Genomic DNA, 19,104 nt, shown 5'->3' with positions numbered 1-19,104 from the left:
CAAACACATTACATCCAGTTGCATATTGTACACTATACAATAGCCCTTCCTCCAGTTACTATCTTCCATAGCCATTTCATCTTGGGATGGTGGACTAGCGAATAGTGAACCTTTTTACATTGTTGTTGTTGTAACAGCAGGTGCAGGGGTGGCATGGGGAAAGACCAGATTTGTTAATTAATGTTTCTATATACAGATTCACTGGAGCATTATGCGTACTACATACTACACTACACCATTTTACACTGTAACAGTGAAATGTAGACTTTAGAAAGAATTAGTGAAATAGACAAGAATTTTGCCACCTTTCCATTCTAGTCCATATGATGGGGAAACTGCTAAACTTTGCTGTTTTCTTTCTCTCTTTTTAAAATTCAACTGGTCTTCCAGTGGATGAATTAGATGGGAAGAGATCAACTACAAGAAAGAAGCAACAGAAGAGGCTTCAAAAAAAATGGCAGTGTCCATGGAAAAGAAAGCAGTTGGGAGCCTGTAAAGTCCTGGGTCACCTGGCTAGAAACTACTCAGTCCTGCGTAGTCAGACATAAAACTAATCAGTCTGCGTAGTGGATGTCCTTGCCTCTGAAGATGCCAGCCACAATTGGTGGCAAAGGTCAGGAAATCTTTGCCTAGACCATGAGCATTAAATCCTGAAGCCCAACGCTGCCCAATTAATACTGGCCATGAAGACCTCCACCAAAATAAAATAATATTCTGATGTACATTTAGATATTTGACCCCTGAAAGGAAGGAGTTGCTGTAATAAATACCAAGTAATGTTAGAAAATAAATTTAAAGGAAAGAGGCAAAAACTATAAATGTAAATTCTAAAGCAAAATTGGCATAATGGTTAAGGCATTGGACTAGAAAGCAAGATATCATGAGTTCAAATCCCACATTAGCCACAGAGCCAATTGGGTGACTTTGGGCCAATCCCAAAGTCACTCTTCCAGGTCAACCTATCTCACAGGATTATTGTGGAGAAAATAGGAGGAAGGATGTTAGATATGGTAAGTTTGCCATCTAGAATTATTTGTAAAAATAATAAAGGTGGGATATAAATAAATAATGCAAATTTGCATTATGCAGACAAATGATAAGAGTTCAGAATGAACAGTTTCATACATCTCTAGCTAAGCCATAGTACAAATACAGTATGAACTTTCCCTTTACGCAAGTGCAAGCTTTGCAGGTAAATACAATTTGATATGGCAATGCATATAATTCAAAAATCTCATTTGGGAATGATTCAAAAGAATGAAATTAGTAACAATACATTTGTATTGATACCAGGTGAAACCATAGTTCTAGGACTTTTCTAAGTGTATAAAACATATACACTGTCAGGGTTCCATGTAACACCCCCTTACGAAAAAAGTCTCCGAGGCTTGAAGTTCCTCAAAGTTCCATTTTATTAGAGATGTCATATTGGCACATCTGGGAAAACCCGGATTTGAAAGCTTCCAGGTTTTCCTCACCCAAAGGAAAGTCCAGTCCCTGCCCAGCACCCACATGTCCATCACATAGTCCAATCAAAGCACCGTCCCAACTGGAGATGCCTCCAAGTTTCAGCCCTCCAGGTGCAGGGCAAAATGTCCTTTACTCTCTAAGAAAGGAACATTGCTATGACTATATATCACCCTTGCTCCATACATTCTCCCCTCTCAGTTTCCCACAGTAGTAAATGTGTTAGACCTGAAGATCCAATGCAAAAGATGACTTCCAGGCCTGACATACACATGAGTGTGGAGGTTTGTTCTCCAAGCTTGTGGGTTGGTTTCTGAGCATTTCATTACTGGGCTAGGTAACATGGTCGGTGCAGTTTAGGGGATGTCATGGTCAGTATTCTGTTTATGGGGACTTCATGTGGTCAGTAGTTCTTGTGATGGTGAGGTCACATCAGGTGAGGGTCTTGTAATGGGTCAGGTGTGGGTGTGTCAAGTGAGGGTCTTGTGATGGGTCAGGCATGAGTCACTAATGAGAATTTTGTGTTGGATCTTGTGATTGGGAATTGCATCAGGTGAGGGTCATTGGGAGGTGAAATGCTGATTGGGGGGAGCTTGCGTGGGTTGATTGAGGGATGGTGCTGGTCACGCTCATGAATTCATTGGAGCCTGAAACTCCACAAGCAGTTCCATCAACATTGACCTACACCAGACTACAAACCCCTCAGAATTCAAATCAACTGCACAGCCAACCAGAGACAGACCAACCCTCAATCAACTCAACACAAGCCCCATCCCCAACCAGCACTTCACCTCCTAATGACCCTCACCTGATGTAACCTCCCCATCACAACTCACCACAAGACTGTCTCTGGTGACTCACTGCCTGACCCATCAGAAGATTCATCATAACACCCTGATCTGATGGGACCCGCACCTGACATAACCTCACCACCACAAAACCTACTGATCACATGAATCCTATATAAATTGAAGAACACTGACATCCTCTAAACTCCTGAAGATGTTACCTAGCCTGGTAATGAAATCCACAACCAACCCACAAGTGAATGAACCTTCACTCTCATTCTATACCCAAGCTACAGATAATTGCAAATATATACATGTATATAGATTAGAATATGTGTTTAGACTTTGGCTGCAGAGCAAAGTAAGTGTGTATCATAGTTTTGATTCTTGAAGAGTACCTGGACTAGCCCCTGCAGTTTTCTTGGCAAAATTGTCAGAAGTGGTTTGTCATGGCCGCCTTCCTAGGGCTGAGAAAGAGTGATTGGACCTAGGTCAGCCATCTGTCTTCTTTCCTAAGGCAGGACTAGAATTTATGGTATTCCAATTTCTGGCTTGATTTCAAGCTTTAATACTACAAGTGTTGCTCTACTTATAACCATAATTGAGCCCAGAATTATGGTCATAAGTCATGCTGGTCATTAAGCGGGTCATCATGTGACTGTACCTGATTTTACAACTTTTTCTGCAGCAATCATTAAATGAACACAGCAGTTGTTATTTATTATTATTTTATTATTATTTATTCAATTTTTATACCGCTCTTCTCCCGAAGGACTCAGGGCGGTGTACAGCCAGGTAAAACAAACAATATAATATACAATTAAAATACAAATTAAAAAACTTATTACATAAATTGGCCTAAAACTTTGGAACATGAAAACTAAAACCCACTAAAAAATTACTAGTAAAAATTTAAAACCAATAAAATTTAAAACCAATAAAATTTAAGCCAGCCCCGCGCAAATAAATAAGTATGTTTTTAATTCGCGGCGGAAGGTCCGAAGGTCAGGTATTTGGCGTAAGCCCGGGGGAAGCTCGTTCCAGAGGGTAGGAGCCCCCACAGAGAAGGATCTACCCCTGGGGGCCGCCAGCCAACATTGCTTGGCGGACGGCACCCTGAGAAGTCCCTCTCTGTGTGAGCGTACGGGTCGGTTGGAGGCATGAGGTAACAGCAGGCGGTCACACATGGTTTACAATAGGCATTTTTGCCAGAAATCAGAAGTAAACACCAATTTCTGGCAAAAAACCATTATAAATCAGGGTCACATGTCCAGGGGACAGATAGCTATAAATGTGAGCTAGTTGCCAGACTCCTAAATGTGGAACTCTGAGTCTAAATTGTAAGTACCCTTTTTTCCCCCCAGTCTGCCATAATTTTGAATGATTGCAAGTTGAGGACTATTTGAATACCAAACTGACTCTCATAATGGAATATAAAAGATGTTTTCTTATTGATTACCCAGGTTTTTAATTACATTGGGCAAGAGGTAATAGAATACCATCTTTATTACTTTTTCTGAGCTTCAAACCCTAATATATTTTCTGAGAAATTCCTCTGAAAATGTATTTTACTGCAAACATAAACTGCAGAGTTCTTCTGTTTCTTTGTCCCTTCCCCATCAAACCTGAACACTTAAAAAATTGCTAGGATACTCCTTTACACAGATACTTAGAAACTTTACTTGATTTATGCAAATTTCATACATATTTTAAGCTGTTAGCTGATCTTTTTCTCTAGATGAAACTAGTAACAATGTACAGAAAGTTGCAGAAGTTACATGACTTCTGCAACTTTCTTTGAACTCATCTAGCGACTTTCCAGATGGCATGAATTTCTTCAGGCTAGATAAAATAAGATGTGTTTAAGAATAATGTACTGATTTATTGCAATCTTAAAAAATTGAACCATCAACTCTTCAGAGTAAAATAAGCTTTTGGAGATTGAGTGGTATATATTTAAATTTTGATTTTTTTTCTGCTATGTACCATATTTTTCGGAGTTATAAGATGCACTTCCCCCACCCCAAAAGAGAGTTGAACAGCCATTTTTGGCCTCCCGAAACCCTGCCCCGTTTGTCCAATTTTTGCAAAAAATGGGCCCGTTTTTCGCAAAAACAGGATACACAGAGGGTTTGGGAGGCCTGCAGAGTGCTCCTGGGGCCCAGGGAGTGCAACCCCCTTTTTTTTTCTTACTTACCTGTTAGAAATCTTGGTGCGGGTTATACACTGGTGCATCTTATAGTCCAAAAAATATGGTATATTAATTGTAAATTTTGATTAGAAGGATAAATGAAAGTTTGGAATATATATTTAAGCATTTGATCTAGACATTCTCCCTGTGTGTGTTTTTTTTCCTGTTTCACTGTATTTGAATAGGTAGAAATTGAGCTGATCTTCATTTCATTCAGTTCTACAGTACCACTACTTGTAAAAGTAAAATTCACAGTATTTTTCAGAAGGTGCCTGATGCAGCATTCTTAAAGCAATATGAGATCTGGATGCTTTTAATCACCCAGTCGTCTTCTGGAATCAGAATGTGACACTCAAATGTTTTTGGTGTTTCTGTCACGTATCCCTCATATATTATTTAATGACAAAAGCTGTTTTAGCTTTATAATCTGTCAAATTGCAGGAATTATTAATACACCATTTAAGCAGCCAGTCATGGCGTCCTATTTGAAAAGAATTTCAATTTGTCATCTGAAGCAGAGTAAAAAATAAAAGCAAAACCGCAGTTGGGACATATGATTAGAACGCTGCCCTTTTCTAGGAAAAGGAGAGAGTTTTGAAAGTATAGGTGGGACTGCCATCCTTGCATTTTAAACTTTTTTCTGTGAATTTCTTTGTGTTTGACTTTCCTACTGCTAAATGTGCTCTTCAGTCATTTCATTTCTCTGTGAAACTATAAAGCTTTTACTGTTCGGGTCTTTAAGTTTAGAACTGAACTTTCCTTTATTCTCCATCAACTGCTGGTTTAGTATCATGTTTCCTTACACACAAATATCCAGGAAGCATTTAAAGGAAGCCATCATTATTATAGCACTATGATGGCGAACCTATGGTACGTGTGCCAGAAGTGGCACACAGAGCAATCTCTCTGGGCATGCCAGCCATCGCCCGTTGCTCTTCCGGGTTCCGGCACCTGGTCTTCCCATGCATGGGAGCGCCGGAAACTCCGTGGTGCGCACCATCCACCTGGTCTTCACGTGCACATGTATGCCAGAAATTGCAAGACCAGGTGACCAGTACACATGTGCACACCGGAAACCAGAAGTCAGCTTCCTGGCACATGCATGCACATACACTGCTTTTACGGCGCCCCACTCCCTCCTGGCACTCTCCCGTTTTGGCACTTGGTGCCGAAAAGCTTCACCAACACTCTTACAGAGCTTCTCCATTCATGTTTGCTGCTAAACCATCAAAATAATGCAGCTGCAACCTCCAGAAGCATTTGTCTGATTTTTCAAATATACTCTTTCTCTTTTTGCTAACCACACTAATTCTCAGTGGGGAGAAATCCAAAGCTCAGGGCCTTTGCTAAATGATTCTAGTAGGTATTGTGAGCAAATGTACTGAATGGATGATCATATCAGCAAGATTTACACTGACAAAAATAAGGACATTCCCAGAATTATAACACAGAAAGTCTTCATAGCTATGAATTGCTATTTGCTTTTCTTGGAAAGTATTTTGCTTTATTAATGTGAAGACTGGGAAAAGCTGATAATCTGGAAAAGCTCTTGCTGCAATGTTTGGGAGGTAGGATATTTTCTGTGTTATGTATAGAGAAATGATGCACATTATTTTGATCTAAATTCTGGTTGGTCTTCAATTCAAGTACTGTTCCTCTTGTTTATTCTTTTCTGTGCCCTTTGCTATGGTTTTCCTAAGACCATTTCTAAAACCATCCTGCCTTCTTTGATTGTTGGGTTCAAATAATTAGTTCAAGAAGCTTCTTGATTGCCATCACAAAACCACTTTTTTAAAAAGTGAGATCATTAATTAACATTTTATTAGCAATTAAAATAACAATTGAGAATTGGTTGATGTCATCTCCAAAACAACATGATACTTTCTGTCTTGTATAACAAAATGGAAATTAGGAAATTTCTAAATTATTTACATGTTCTTTATTTGAAAATTTTAAACTTAAAAAAAAAATCAGTTTTCAAGAAAGTGCCTAAAGTATCAAGCATTCCAAAACGTAGAAACTTCCGACTTGTTTATAAAACGTAGCATTAATCTGGCAAATTGCCCTCTTTTCAATCAGACCTGAATCATTGACACTACAGGTAGTCCTCAACTTACAACAGTTCATTTAGTGACTCTTTAAAACGACATTGAAAAAAGTGATTTATGACCATTTTTCACAGTTACAACCTTTATAGTATTCCCATGATCATGTGATCAAAATTCAGACGCTTGGAAAACTAATTCGTATTTATGACGGTTGCAGCATCCCAGGGTCACGTGATTCCCTTTTGAGACCTTCTGACAAGCAAAGTCAGTGGGGAAGCCAGATTCACTTAACAACCAGGTTACTAACTTAGCAACTGCAGTGATTCACTTAACAACTGTGGCAAGAAAGATCGTAAAATAGGGCAAAATTCACTTAAAAATGTCTCACTTAACAACAGAAATTTTGGGCTCAATTGTGGTCGTAAGTTGAGGACTATCTGTAGTTGGATATGACTTTCTAGGATTTCTGCCAAGATACCTTCAATAGGTAGATGTGATTAGGATCTATTTTTAGTAAAGCAGATGTAAGAATAATAATAATAACAACAGAGTTGGAAGGGACCTTGGAGGCCTTCTAGTCCAACCCCCTGCCCAGGCAGGAAACCCTACACCATCTCAGACAGATGGTTATCCAACATTTTCTTAAAAATTTCCAGTGTTGGAGCATTCACAACTTCTGCAGACAAATCGTTCCACTTATTAATTGTTCTAACTGTCAGGAAATTTCTCCTTAGTTCTAAGTTGCTTCTTTCCTTGATCAGTTTCCACCCATTGCTTCTTGTTCTACCTTCAGGTGCTTTGGAGAACAGCCTGACTCCCTCTTCTTTTTGGCAACCCCTGAGATATTGGAACACTGCTATCATGTCTCCCCTAGTCCTTGTTTTTATTAAACTAGACATACCCAGTTCCTGCAACTGTTCTTCATACGTTTTAGCCTCCAGTCCCTAATCATCTTTGTTGCTCTTCTCTGCACTCTTTCTAGAGTCTCAACATCTTTTTTACATTGCGGCAACCAAAACTGAATGCAGTATTCCAAGTGTGGCCTTACCAAGGCATTATAAAGTGGCACTAACACTTCACGTGATCTTGATTCTATCCCTCTGTTTATGCAGCCCAGAACTGTGTTAGCTTTTTTAGCAGCTGCTGCACACTGCTGGCTCATATCTAAATGGTTGTCCACTAGGACTCCAAGATCCCTCTCATAGGTACTACTATTGAGCAAGGTACCACATGTACGGTACCTGTGTATTTTGGTTTTTTTGCCTAAATGTAGAACCTTACTTTTTTCACTGTTGAATTTCATTTTGTTAGCGCCCAATGTTCAAGTCTGTCAAGATCCTTCTGTAACTTGAGCCTATATTCTGGAGTATTGGCTATTCCTGCCAGCTTGGTGTCATCTGCAAATTTAATAGCTTTGAACATTGCAGATATTTCTCAGCATTTCCCCCTTTTTTCGTACATAAAGCTGAAAGGCATTTTTTTCAGTTGAGTGAGAGATAAATACAGTGAAAGCTTGACATGCAGTTTGTGAGTTTATGATGCGAAACATATATGAAGTAGGCAACAAATTTATAAAAGAGCTGTCTGCTCTTTGCACTTGTGATGATATTCATGGATGACGGTATATAACAAATGTCATGTATAAAAGAGCCTTGATGCCACTGATTTGAATTAGTAGTGCTATGATGACAAAATTGCAGTATTTGCCCAAACAAGTCTTGGCCTTGAATTGCTTTAAACTCATTTTTTGGGTAAATGCCTCCAGGTATGCTGTAATTCAGAAGTTCCCTCTGCCGGTGTATCCTGTTTGATTTAAAAAGCTAAAATCAAATAGTTTAACTGAATAATCCACAATCGTGGTAATTCAAAACTGTAAAAAAGCAATGACTCAAGTATTGCTAATGGTTTGAAAACACTTACTGAACCTACATGTAATCTGAGCATGTAATACAAGAAGATGATTTTTTAAAAAAATTCAGAAGTCCAGAAATTATTCCGTAATTGAATTCAAATTTTATAACACCTTAGGAAGAAATATTTTTGGAATGGATATTAAATGTGTTTGAATGTATATATGCTATGTGTAAATGTTTATGTGTGTGGAAGCTTGGAATACAATGATTCCTTTTTAATACATTTGTTTATACATTTGTTTATATATTTAAACAAAAGTTTTAAAGCGACAATAAAAACTAATGCAAACTAATGCAAAATAAACACTAAAGAGAGAAAGAAAAAAAAACAAAGTAAAGAAAGAAACGATAAAAATAGAAGCTTCTGATTTGCAACAAATACAAATAGGTTCACAAAGTTATCTCTTACTCTGATTTTTTTTAAAGCTCACTTTCTTTACTGATCTAGTTTTTCCTTCAGTCACCAAAGTACAAGTGCATTTTTTTTCTGCTTCATGCAAAAGGTCTATAAACGGTTTGCAGTCAATCATACATGGATGTATTGTGTTTTCTCTGATCAAATAAGTTTAATTTAACCATCTCATCAAGTGAGAACTTTGCATTTCAAATGAGAAATCTGATTAGATTCTTCAGCAGCATGTAGGGTAAATGGCCAAGGAGTTCTTTTGGAAAAACATGATCCCCAAAGTTAATCCAGACCTAAGCTATGATCAACAACATGTTCAATTCTTTGAATGTTAATAGGTTCATTTTAAGATTCTGTATCTTCTGCCTCCTTTTTATCCATCGCAATATATTTTTGGTCTTGTGGATAGTGTATTGAAACTAAACGTAAGCAATACAGGTTTAGATTCTATTCTGCTAAATTAGATGATTTAAATACATTTTTGTCTATCATGAATCATTAATCTGATTATTCTTGAAGGAGCATGTCTGACCATAAAGGAAATGGCTTTAACATGCTTAAATCTCTTATATTGAGTCAGATCATTGGCCCACCTTATTCAGTACTATCTAGAATGTAAACTTCACTGACTAACACATCTTGTTCCACTATTCCCACTGAAATCTCACAAATCGTATTTGTCAAAAATGTATCATATACAATGGGCCTGCAGTTTGTATCTTAATACAACTCTTCTTCAGTTTCCTGGTATAGAGCTTGCAATTTTCTGTCCTTGACTCTCAATAGAGCCATTTTTTAAAAACTGTGTGAAGAGCTATTGTAGATAAAACCATACCAAAACACAATTATAAAAAAACTTTATAATCACTAAACAAACATCTATATAGATAACATTACATGCTATGTAATGTTTGAAATTTTAGCGATTTCACTGGGTTAAAACTTCCTGGTTTCTGCTTGCTGAATGTACAATTGCATATCAGTATTCATATACAGTGTATTCAGACCCCTTCACTTTCATTAATTTTGTTATGCTGCAGCCTGATTCTACAGTTGTTGAAATTCATTTTTTTTCATTAATCTACACTCAGTATCCCATAATGATGAAGGTGAAAACAGAATTTTAGAAATGTCTGTAAATTTATTAAAAAGAAAAAATGAAATATGATATTGGCATAAGTATTCAGACTCTTCACTCAGTACTTTGTTGAAGCACCTTTGGCAGCAATTATAGCCTTGAGTCTTTGGTATGACATGACACCTGGATTGGGGGATTTTCTTCCTTGCAAATCCTCTCAAGCTCAGACAGGTTGGATAGTGACCATCAGTTGACAGCCATTTTCAGGTTCCTCCAGAGATGTTCAATAGGGTTCAAGTCAGGGCTCTGGCTGGCAACATTTACAGTGTTGTCTCTAAGACCCTCCTGGTGTTGTCTTCACTGTGTGCTTAGGATCGTTGCTGTCATGTTGGAAAGTTAACCTTCAGCCCAGTCTGAGGTTCTGAGCACTGTGGAAAAGGTTTTATTGAGGATATCCCTGTATTTTGCTCCATTCAGCTTTCCTTCAACCCTGGCCAGTTTCCTAGTCCCTGCTGCTGAAAAATGCCCCCACAGCATGATGCTGCCATCTCATGCTTCACTGTTGGGATGATATTGGGCAGGTGATGAGCAGTGGCCAGTTTCTCCTGCCTGGGTAGGAACAGCAGTCACATGTGGTTTGACTCTGTCTAGCAGCCAATCAGGATCGAGTCTGCTGAACTGAAAGCCCGCCTCTTCCTGCTTGGGCTCCAGTTGATCGACTCGGTCCAGCTTGGACAGACGTGTCTTCCCTGGATGGATCTAATTGATCCTTTCTCCTCAGGATTTGCCTTGCTAACTTTTTGCCTTTATTCTGCAGCAAGAAAAGGTTTGGTCCTTTTATTCTTGCTGGGAGCCACTCTCCGGCTGCTCTGCCAGCTGGCAAGAGCTTTGGGCAGCACTCACAAGTTCGCTCCAATGTGCTGGCCCAGGAGCCCATTTGCAACACCTTAGCCATTGGGCTGAAGAAGCCACAAGTACAGCCTTTGCTGGGCGGCTGGATTTTGGCGCGAACAGCTGCCGGGCACCATTTTGAGTCATGTTTTGAACCGGAGGGCTAGCAAAATTGATTGGAAGCTGCTGCTTCATTTTAAATCTTCTGACTCTTCTGCTGCCCAGGATTGGGATCGGAGAGCTTCTGGACATTGGATTCTGTGAGTAGCGGAGGTTTTACTCTGCGTTTGGAGCCCTGAGCTTGCCTTTTTCTGCTGCCCCCCTCCATGTGCTATCCAAGATGATGGCCGCTCAGCCACCTCGTTCTTCCAGATCCAAAACTTCAGCCTCATTGCTAGAGGATCCTGGGGAGGGCATTTCTGGCACAGCTCCTCCCCCCCCAATAAAAAAGCTAGGAGTAAAAAATCCACTTCTGAATCTCATCATTCTGCTGAAACCTCCAGGCTGGAGGAAAGAAGGCACAAAGCCATAGAAAAAGTTTTTCAAAAGGCTCATCCAGAGGCTAGTAAGCAAGCCTCAATTCCTGCTCAGATTGCAACCCCTCCTAAAGTTGTTTCCACTCCTCCTCCTCCTCCTCCTGCCTTTATACCTGCAGCTCCGGACATTACTGTGGTATCCTTGTCACTTGATGTGCTTTCTGCTGGAAATATGCCCCCTTCTGCAACTGCTGCCCTTTTGTTTGCTCCTATGTCCAGGGAGACTGCACCTCAGGCTATTGTGGTTGAATTCTGTGGTTTCTGCTCCTCATATCAGTCCTCCTGCTTCTACTACTGATCCTCTAGAAGTTCAGATTTCTGCTCATCTAGCTGCCATCATTTCTCAGGCCATACGCCAGGGCATTGCTCAGGGCATTCAACGGAGGCCCTCTAGATCCTCATCTTCTGGGGTCCGCACCAGTCATTCTCGAGGGTCACATGAAGCGGGGGATTCAGCTGCCCCTCCAGCTAGAGCTCAGTCACCAACCACGGCCAGCCAAGCCTCTGTTTCTGAGGAAGGCGAAATTCATCCAGATCCTGAATTTTCAGACGATGAAGGGCTTGAACCGGAGCAACCTTCCTTTATTGGTCTCTTTAGACCCCAACTTTTCAGATCCCTCCTATACAAGGCCCAAATCTCTACACAACTGGGCACTCCCATATCGTCTTCTGCTTCCACCTCAGCTGGAGCTGATTCTACTACTTCTCTTTTTGCTGAACATTCTGTGCAAGCTGAAATGATTCCAACTCCCAAGCTTTTTACTGATGTAGTTCAAAGGCAATGGTCATCTCCGGCCTCTGCCCCTCTGCCCAACAGCCTTGACAAGCCCTTATTTAACCTTGCCCCGATTTATCTGATCTTTTGCAGGTTCCAGCTGTGGATTCTCCTGTGGTGGCTCTCTCCACATCTACTAATCTCACTGGTCCTTCTGAGGAGTCCTTACACCCGGAAGACGGGCAGAACGTAATCTCATTAAGGGGCACCAGGCTGCGGCCTGGTCTGTGAAAGCAGCTTCGGATGCATCCTTTTTTAACCGGGCTTCTCTTTTGTGGCTCCAGCAGTTGCAAGAACATATCCCTGTCTCTGATTCTAGGGCTCCTCAGGACATTAACAAGATTAAAGCTGCCATTGAATATTCGGTTGATGCAACTCTTCATGCTGCCAGGTTTTCCTCCAAATCCATAGGTTCCACCATCACTTCTAGGAGGCTGCTTTGGCTTCGCCAGTGGCAAACCGATGTCAGGAACAAGTGGCGCCTTACTACTTCACCTTATCTTGGCAACAAGCTGTTTGGTGCTTCCCTGGATCCTATCCTGATTGAGACCAGAGACGGATGTAAAGTCTTCCCTTCATCTTATCACATGTCGGACTCGCAACAGGGTTCCTTTCGTTTCCAGTCCTTTCGGAATTCAGAAGGTGGCTTCCAATCCCACTGGTCTCAACGCTCCTTCCAGTCCAGAGGGAACCTCTTCCAGGACAGTCAGGTCAGACAAGGGTACAGATACCAACCCAGGAAGCTATTTAGAGGCGGGAGGGGTCGCCCCTTCTGCAGGTCCAAATAGTCTCCCTCCTGATTCTCTCATTGGAAGTAGGCTATCTTGGTTCGCCAGTGATTGGGAATCCATTTCTACTGATGCTTGGGTCAGGGAAATGGTCAGGCTTGGCCTTTCCCTAGAGTTTAGATCTTCTCCCCTGAGGGTTTTTCTTCCATGTCCCGTGTCCAGAGACCGTACCAAAAGGTTCCTGATGGAATCTGCTATTACTCATCTTTTGGATATTGGGGCCATTCAACAGGTTCCTCCTGATCAGCACAGGAGGGGATTTTAGTCCCGGGTGTTCTTGGTTCAGAAGTCCTCGGGGGGTTGGAGGGCTATTCTCGACCTTAAATCTTTGAACTGGTACATTGTCTACCACCAGTTCAAGATGCACTCCCTCCAAACCATTTTAGAATGCATCCATGAAGGGGATTACCTTTCGTCTGTCGACCTAATAGATGGCTACCTGCATGTCCCAATTCGGCCTCATCATCATAAATTCCTCTGTTTTTTCTACGGTGGCACACATTATCAATATTGTGCCCTACTCTTTGGCCTTTCTTCAGCTCCTAGGGTTTTCACCAAGCTGATGGCAGCCCTCATTGGGCATATTCGCTCTCTGCCCATTTGCATCCTTTTTTATTTGGACGATATCCTTGTTCTCTCTCGCTCTCTTGAGCTGGCCCAGAGAAATTTGGCCACTTCCCTCCAAATTTTGCAATCTCATGGGTTTTTGATTAATTGGCATAAGAGCCATCTTACCCCCTCCACACGGCTCTTACATTTGGGGGCCGTAATTGACACCGTGTTTTCAGAAGTCTTCCTTTCCCCTGAGCGTCAGGCTAGCCTAGTGGAGTTAGCTGGCTGTTGCCGGAGACACAAGTCCTCCTCCATTTCGCGACTGCACAAGTTACTGGGGAAGATGCTTTCCACCTTTGGTATCATCCCTTGGTCTCACCTCCACAGCAGGGAACTTCAGTGGTTCCTTCTCCTGTTCCAGGGGTCTCACAGAGACACTTCGTCAACTGTCCTCCCCTTGCCTCCAACGGTCCTCGATTCCCTGGCCTGGTGGACAGATCCAGCAATCTCCAGGGGCTGCAAGTTTCGAGAACCCCAATGACTGACTCTTACCACCAATGCCAGCTTGTCCGGCTGGGAGCTCATCTCAGGTCTCACCTGGCTCAGGGCTAGTGGTCTCAACTGGACAGGAAACAGAATATCAACTGGCTGGAGCTTCGAGCCATCCACCTAGCTCTTCTACATTTCCAGGAGCTAGTTCAAGGCCAATACATCCTAGTCTTGACAGACAACGTGTTAGCAAAGGCCCATGTGAACAGACAAGGGGGCACTCACTCCAGGGCCCTGATGGAAAAGTCTCTCCAACTGAGTCTGTGGGCAGAGGTCCATTTAACCTCCCTGCGAGTGGCCCATATCTCGGGGGTGGCCAATGTTCGAGCAGATTATCTCAGACGATCTCTAGTGGATCAAGCGGAATAGAGTCGCTATCCCCCTCTCTTCAGGGAGGTCACCAGTCACTTCGGCCTTCCGGCAGTGGATCTGTTCACTTCTCAGACCAACCATCAGGTCATCCGTTTCTTCACCAGGTTCCCGTCTCCGGGGGCGGAAGCAGTTGACGCCCTTTGGAGTCCTTGGCCTCCCAATCTTCTCCTCTATGCTTTTCCTCCCCTTCCCCTTCTTTCCAGGATTATCCGGAAGCTGCTGGAGGAGAGAGCAGAGCTCATACTCATTGCTCCCCATTGGCCCCGGAGGGCCTGGTTCGCAGACCTAGTGTCCCTATCGGTGGTTCCTCCCTGGATGATTCCCGAATCCAAAGTTTCTCTCTTGCAGGGAGCGCTTGTTCATCCGGAATCGCAGATGTTCCAGCTGACCGTTTGGAGGCTGAGCGGTGCATTCTAACTTCACTGCAGGTTTCTCCTAGGGTCATCAGGACTCTCCAGGCTGCTCGCCATCCCTCAAAGAACCGTTTCTACCAGGCCACCTGGCATGCATTCTCCTGGTGCAGGCGTCATTCGCTTTCTCCTACTTCTGTTTCAGTTTTGCAGATTTTGAACTTTTTACAGGAGGGGCTGGATTCCGGCTTGGCCCCCAACACCCTTCGGTGTCAGGTGGCTGCTATCTCATCGATTCTGCACTGTGGATCGTCCTCATCCCTCTCCCAGGAGCCTCTGATACGTAATTTCATGAGGGGTGCCACGAATCTATGTCCTCCTGTGGTGCACCGGTACCCTACCTGGGACCTCAACAAGGTTTTAACCACTCTTACTAAAGCCCCCTTTGAACCTCTGAGGGAGGTGTCCCTTTGCTGCCTCTCTTTTAAGGTCGTGTTTTTAGTGGCAGTCACCTCAGCTCTCCGCATTTCGGAGATGGCTGCTCTGTCCATTCGTGGGGACCTCTGCATCTTCCATCGCAACAGAGTGGTCCTTCGAATGGATCACACCTTCATCCCGAAGGTAGACTCCCTTTTTCATAGGGCACAAGAGCTGGTGTTGCCCAATTTTTGTCCCTCTCCGTCTCATCGACTCGAACGACTTTGGCACATGCTGGACGTTCGTCGGGTGCTCAAGATCTACATCTCGAGAACATCTTCATTCCACAGAACCGAAGGCCTTTTTGTGGCCTTTCAGCCCAGCTCCGTGGGCGTCAAGGTTTCAGCTTCTTCAATGGGTCGCTGGATTAGGGCGGCCATCACCATGGCCTATGAGGCTCAGGCCTTACCTGTTCCCTGACGGATCACTACTCATTCAACAAGGAGTGCGGCCACTTCGGCTGCATGGGCGACACAGGCTTCCTTGGAGGAGGTTTGTAGGGCTGCCACCTGGTCCTCCCTGACACCCTTCATTCAGCATTACTGTTTGGATTCTTTCACTTCAGCTGATGCCTCCTTTGGCAGGTGGGTCTTACAGAGCGTTCATCAAGAGCGGGACCAGACGGATTCCCTTTCCCTCCTGTCAGACACAAGCTTTGGTATGTCCCACACGTGACTGCCGTTCCTACCCAGGCAGGAGAATGGGCGTTAGACTTACCTGATGCGCCCTTTCTCTGCGAAGGAAGGAACGGCAGTCACCCCCACCCTGGCTGGTCGGCCGGGGGGGAGGGGGGCTCAGGGGTGGTGGTCTCTAATTGTTTCTCATTCCAGATACGACACATCAGTCTACATCAAGCTCTCACTGATCAACTGGAGCCCAAGCAGGAAGAGGCGGGCTTTCAGTTCAGCAGACTCGGCCCTGATTGGCTGCTAGACAGAGTCAACCCATATGTGACAGCCATTCGTTCTTTCGCAGAAAAAGGGCGCATCAGATAGGTCCAACGCCCATTCTCCAGACATAATGTTTAGAATTGGGGCCAAACAATTCGAAGTTGACTTCATCAGACCAGAGAATCTTGTTCCTCACAATTTATGAGTCCTTCAAGTACTTTTTTTGCAAACTCCAGGTGAGCTTTCATGTATTTTGCATTCAGCAGAGGCTCCGGTCTAGCCACTCTGCCATGAAGTCCAGATCGATGGAGGATACCATGATGGTTATCCTTCTGGAACTCTGTCCCATCTCAACACAGGATCTCTGTGTGACCATCGGGTTCTTGGTCACTTCTCTTACTGCCCTTCTCCCGCAAAGGCTCAGTTTGACCAGGTGACCAGCTCTTCGAACAGTCCTGGTTGGGCCAAACTTCTTCCATTTGAGAATTATGGAGGCCACTGTGCTCTTACAAACCTTCAGTGCCGCAGAACTTTTATTGCAGCCTTTCCCAGATTTGTGCCTTGCAATAATCCTGTCTCTGAACTCTGCAGGCAGTTCCTTTGACCTCATGGCTTTTGCTCTGCTACAGTATGCTTTGTCAGCTGTGGGGCCTTCTATATAGAGATATGTGTTTTTTTTAAATCATGTTCAATCAATTTAATTTACCACAGGTGGACTCCAATCAAGGTGTAGAAATATGTCAGCAATGGTCAAGGGAAATGGGAGGCATCCAAGGTAAAATTCAGGTGTTGTTTGCAAAGGTTCTGAATGGTTATGCCAATGCGATATTTCAGTTTTTTCTTTTTAATAAATGTACAGACATTTCTAAAATTCTGTTTTCATTTTGTCATTACGGTGTGTACAGTAATGAATTTCAGTACAGTACAGTAAAGTAATTGAGTATAAAGTAATGAGGGGGAAAAAGAATTTCAACAACTGTAGAATCAGGCTGCAGCATAATAAAATTGACAAAGTGAAGGGAGTGTGAATACTTTCTGAGTGCATTGTATATTTTTTTGCTAATTATCAAGAGAAAATTCACTTCATTCTATGTTTGGAATCTCTTTGCCTTGTAACTTGTCCTAACAGTAGATTAACAAGAATTTTCTTAGTATCTGATATCAAATAGCAGAACATGTTTCCTCCCTATCTCACCTGATATAGAGGTTATTGAATGTCAGCAAACATGCAGATGCCTGTCCATTCATGAAAGGAATGTGACTTAATTCTGTCTTTAATTAACTTCCACTTTTAAAAAGAAAGATGATAAAATATAATAAATGCTGCAACTTGTAAATCATGTCTGGAGAAAATTAATTGCTATCAGGTAGCTCTTGAAATACTTTAAGTGCATGGCAGAGCAAGTGAAACTTTTTTCTTTGAATCATTAAAATTCTGCATCTTTTGCTTTCTTCCTAGGAAAACAGCTATACAACTTTGCAAAAGATCTGGCTTCTTTAACACTTTGAAGAAAAGTGCTGTTTTGCACTTCCATGAATTGAGAAGTGCTTAAACAACTTTGTATTTTAATATCTATAATTTTAAAGTGAATACATATTTCAGAAGCAAGTATGAAGTATACTAAACATTAAAATCTGCAATGAAGAAAAGTATTCCATTAAAATATCAGATTTTTTGTTAATTATTTGCTGAAAATAGTGTTAGAACAAACACATATGACTTTTAAGATATTTTTAGCTTTATAAGAGATGAAGTGGGAAAATTTCTAAAATTAAGGACTCTTTCTTAAGTAATTAAGAGGTTGAAGTATTTCTGGAGATACGGTAATTCCATGAAAATCTGAAAACATTTTGTAATTGGGGTACAACTTCAGTGTACAGGTTAGGAGTAGGGGTAAGTCCTAATGTGATGTATCTGAGTCATGTGGGTAAGATAGGCAATGTAGAACTTTGAGGAATAAATTAATTAATAACAATCTTTATGGAATCTCTATTTCTCCTGGTATGGTTTTGTCTCAATAGATGTAGCTCTGATTTCCTCCACCTCTGCCTATGTTACATGTGCACATCTGCATAATTTCATCTGTTTTGTGACTAGAAAATTATGTTTTCTGTGTTGTAATTAAAAAGAAAAAGTTACGTCTGTTAAGTGCTGATATATTAATAGAGCCTGCTGGATCATGGAAATCTAAGTGCATAGTCCATTCAGGGAATCTTCAACCAGACAAGGGAGATAGCATGATGAACTGAAGGTGCAACTGAACTGTCTGCAACAGAAGGAGTTTTATTTCAGATAACAAAATATTTTGGTTCACTGTTACATGGAGCAGAAGAGAAACAGTTGAATGTCAAGGAAAGTGAGGATTCTGCCTTCAAAGAGTCACAAGATGGATGGAGGGGGAAACATACTTATTTGTTCTTTTTAGATAAGTCTGCAAAAAAAAGAAAAGACTGCTAAATTCTTTCTTCTTAAAATAGGTAAAATAGGTTTCCTCTGTGGTAGTTGTTCCAACTTTGCCTGTTTTACAGATCTTCAGTTCTAAATTATAAAGAAAGTAATACTGTCTCTCACCAATCTTAAGTGGGTGAAATGAAAACAGTGCCAGTTCTGTAAATTTGCATTCTAAATGTGAAATATTCCATGCAATAAGTTTTAAAAAGTCTAAATGAGTGGACTTTAATTGCTTTATGATTTTAAGAGAGAGACGGGGACAGAGACAGGGATAGAGAGAGAGAGATACAAATGATGTGAATTTTACACAGAGTGAATCCATAATTAAGATTAATTGAAGATGACAGTGGAAAGCAAAACTGCGCTTTGCATCAAAATAAGAATTAAAAAGACTAATCAAATCTTTACTTTTGTTTTATTGACTTATTTTACAAGAATTTCTGTCAATACCACTGGGTGAATTTATTTCGTTGCATTAATATATACCTATTTCTGTTGTATTACTTCATTTATTATTCAGAGAGAATAAAACCAAATGAGTAGATTTATGCATTGACACCTATTGCAAACACAATGAGGTC

The 19,104-nt window shown here is 41.7% G+C and overlaps 1 protein-coding gene across 9 annotated transcripts in view; it reads left to right on the top strand.

The window, feature by feature from the left end:
* The window catches only part of MET (MET proto-oncogene, receptor tyrosine kinase), a 137,986-nt gene that overhangs the window by 13,965 nt on the left and 104,917 nt on the right, over nucleotides 1-19,104 (top strand). For 2 of the 9 annotated variants that reach the window (XM_058190978.1, XM_058190977.1), the window contains one exon: nucleotides 16,783-16,846. The exons of 6 other annotated variants lie outside the window; for them this stretch is intronic. The gene's annotated coding sequence lies outside the window, so the exon portion shown is untranslated. Of the gene's footprint in view, nucleotides 1-16,024; nucleotides 16,308-16,782; nucleotides 16,847-19,104 lie in introns of those variants that run through there. One more of the 9 variants, XM_058190979.1, reaches the window with a different exon arrangement.

This window comes from Ahaetulla prasina, chromosome 7 (genome assembly GCF_028640845.1).
Source record: "Ahaetulla prasina isolate Xishuangbanna chromosome 7, ASM2864084v1, whole genome shotgun sequence".
NCBI classification, from domain to species: Eukaryota; Metazoa; Chordata; class Lepidosauria; order Squamata; family Colubridae; genus Ahaetulla; species Ahaetulla prasina.
Note: the sequence above shows the minus strand (reverse complement) of the source record. Positions and strands in the feature narration are given on the sequence as shown.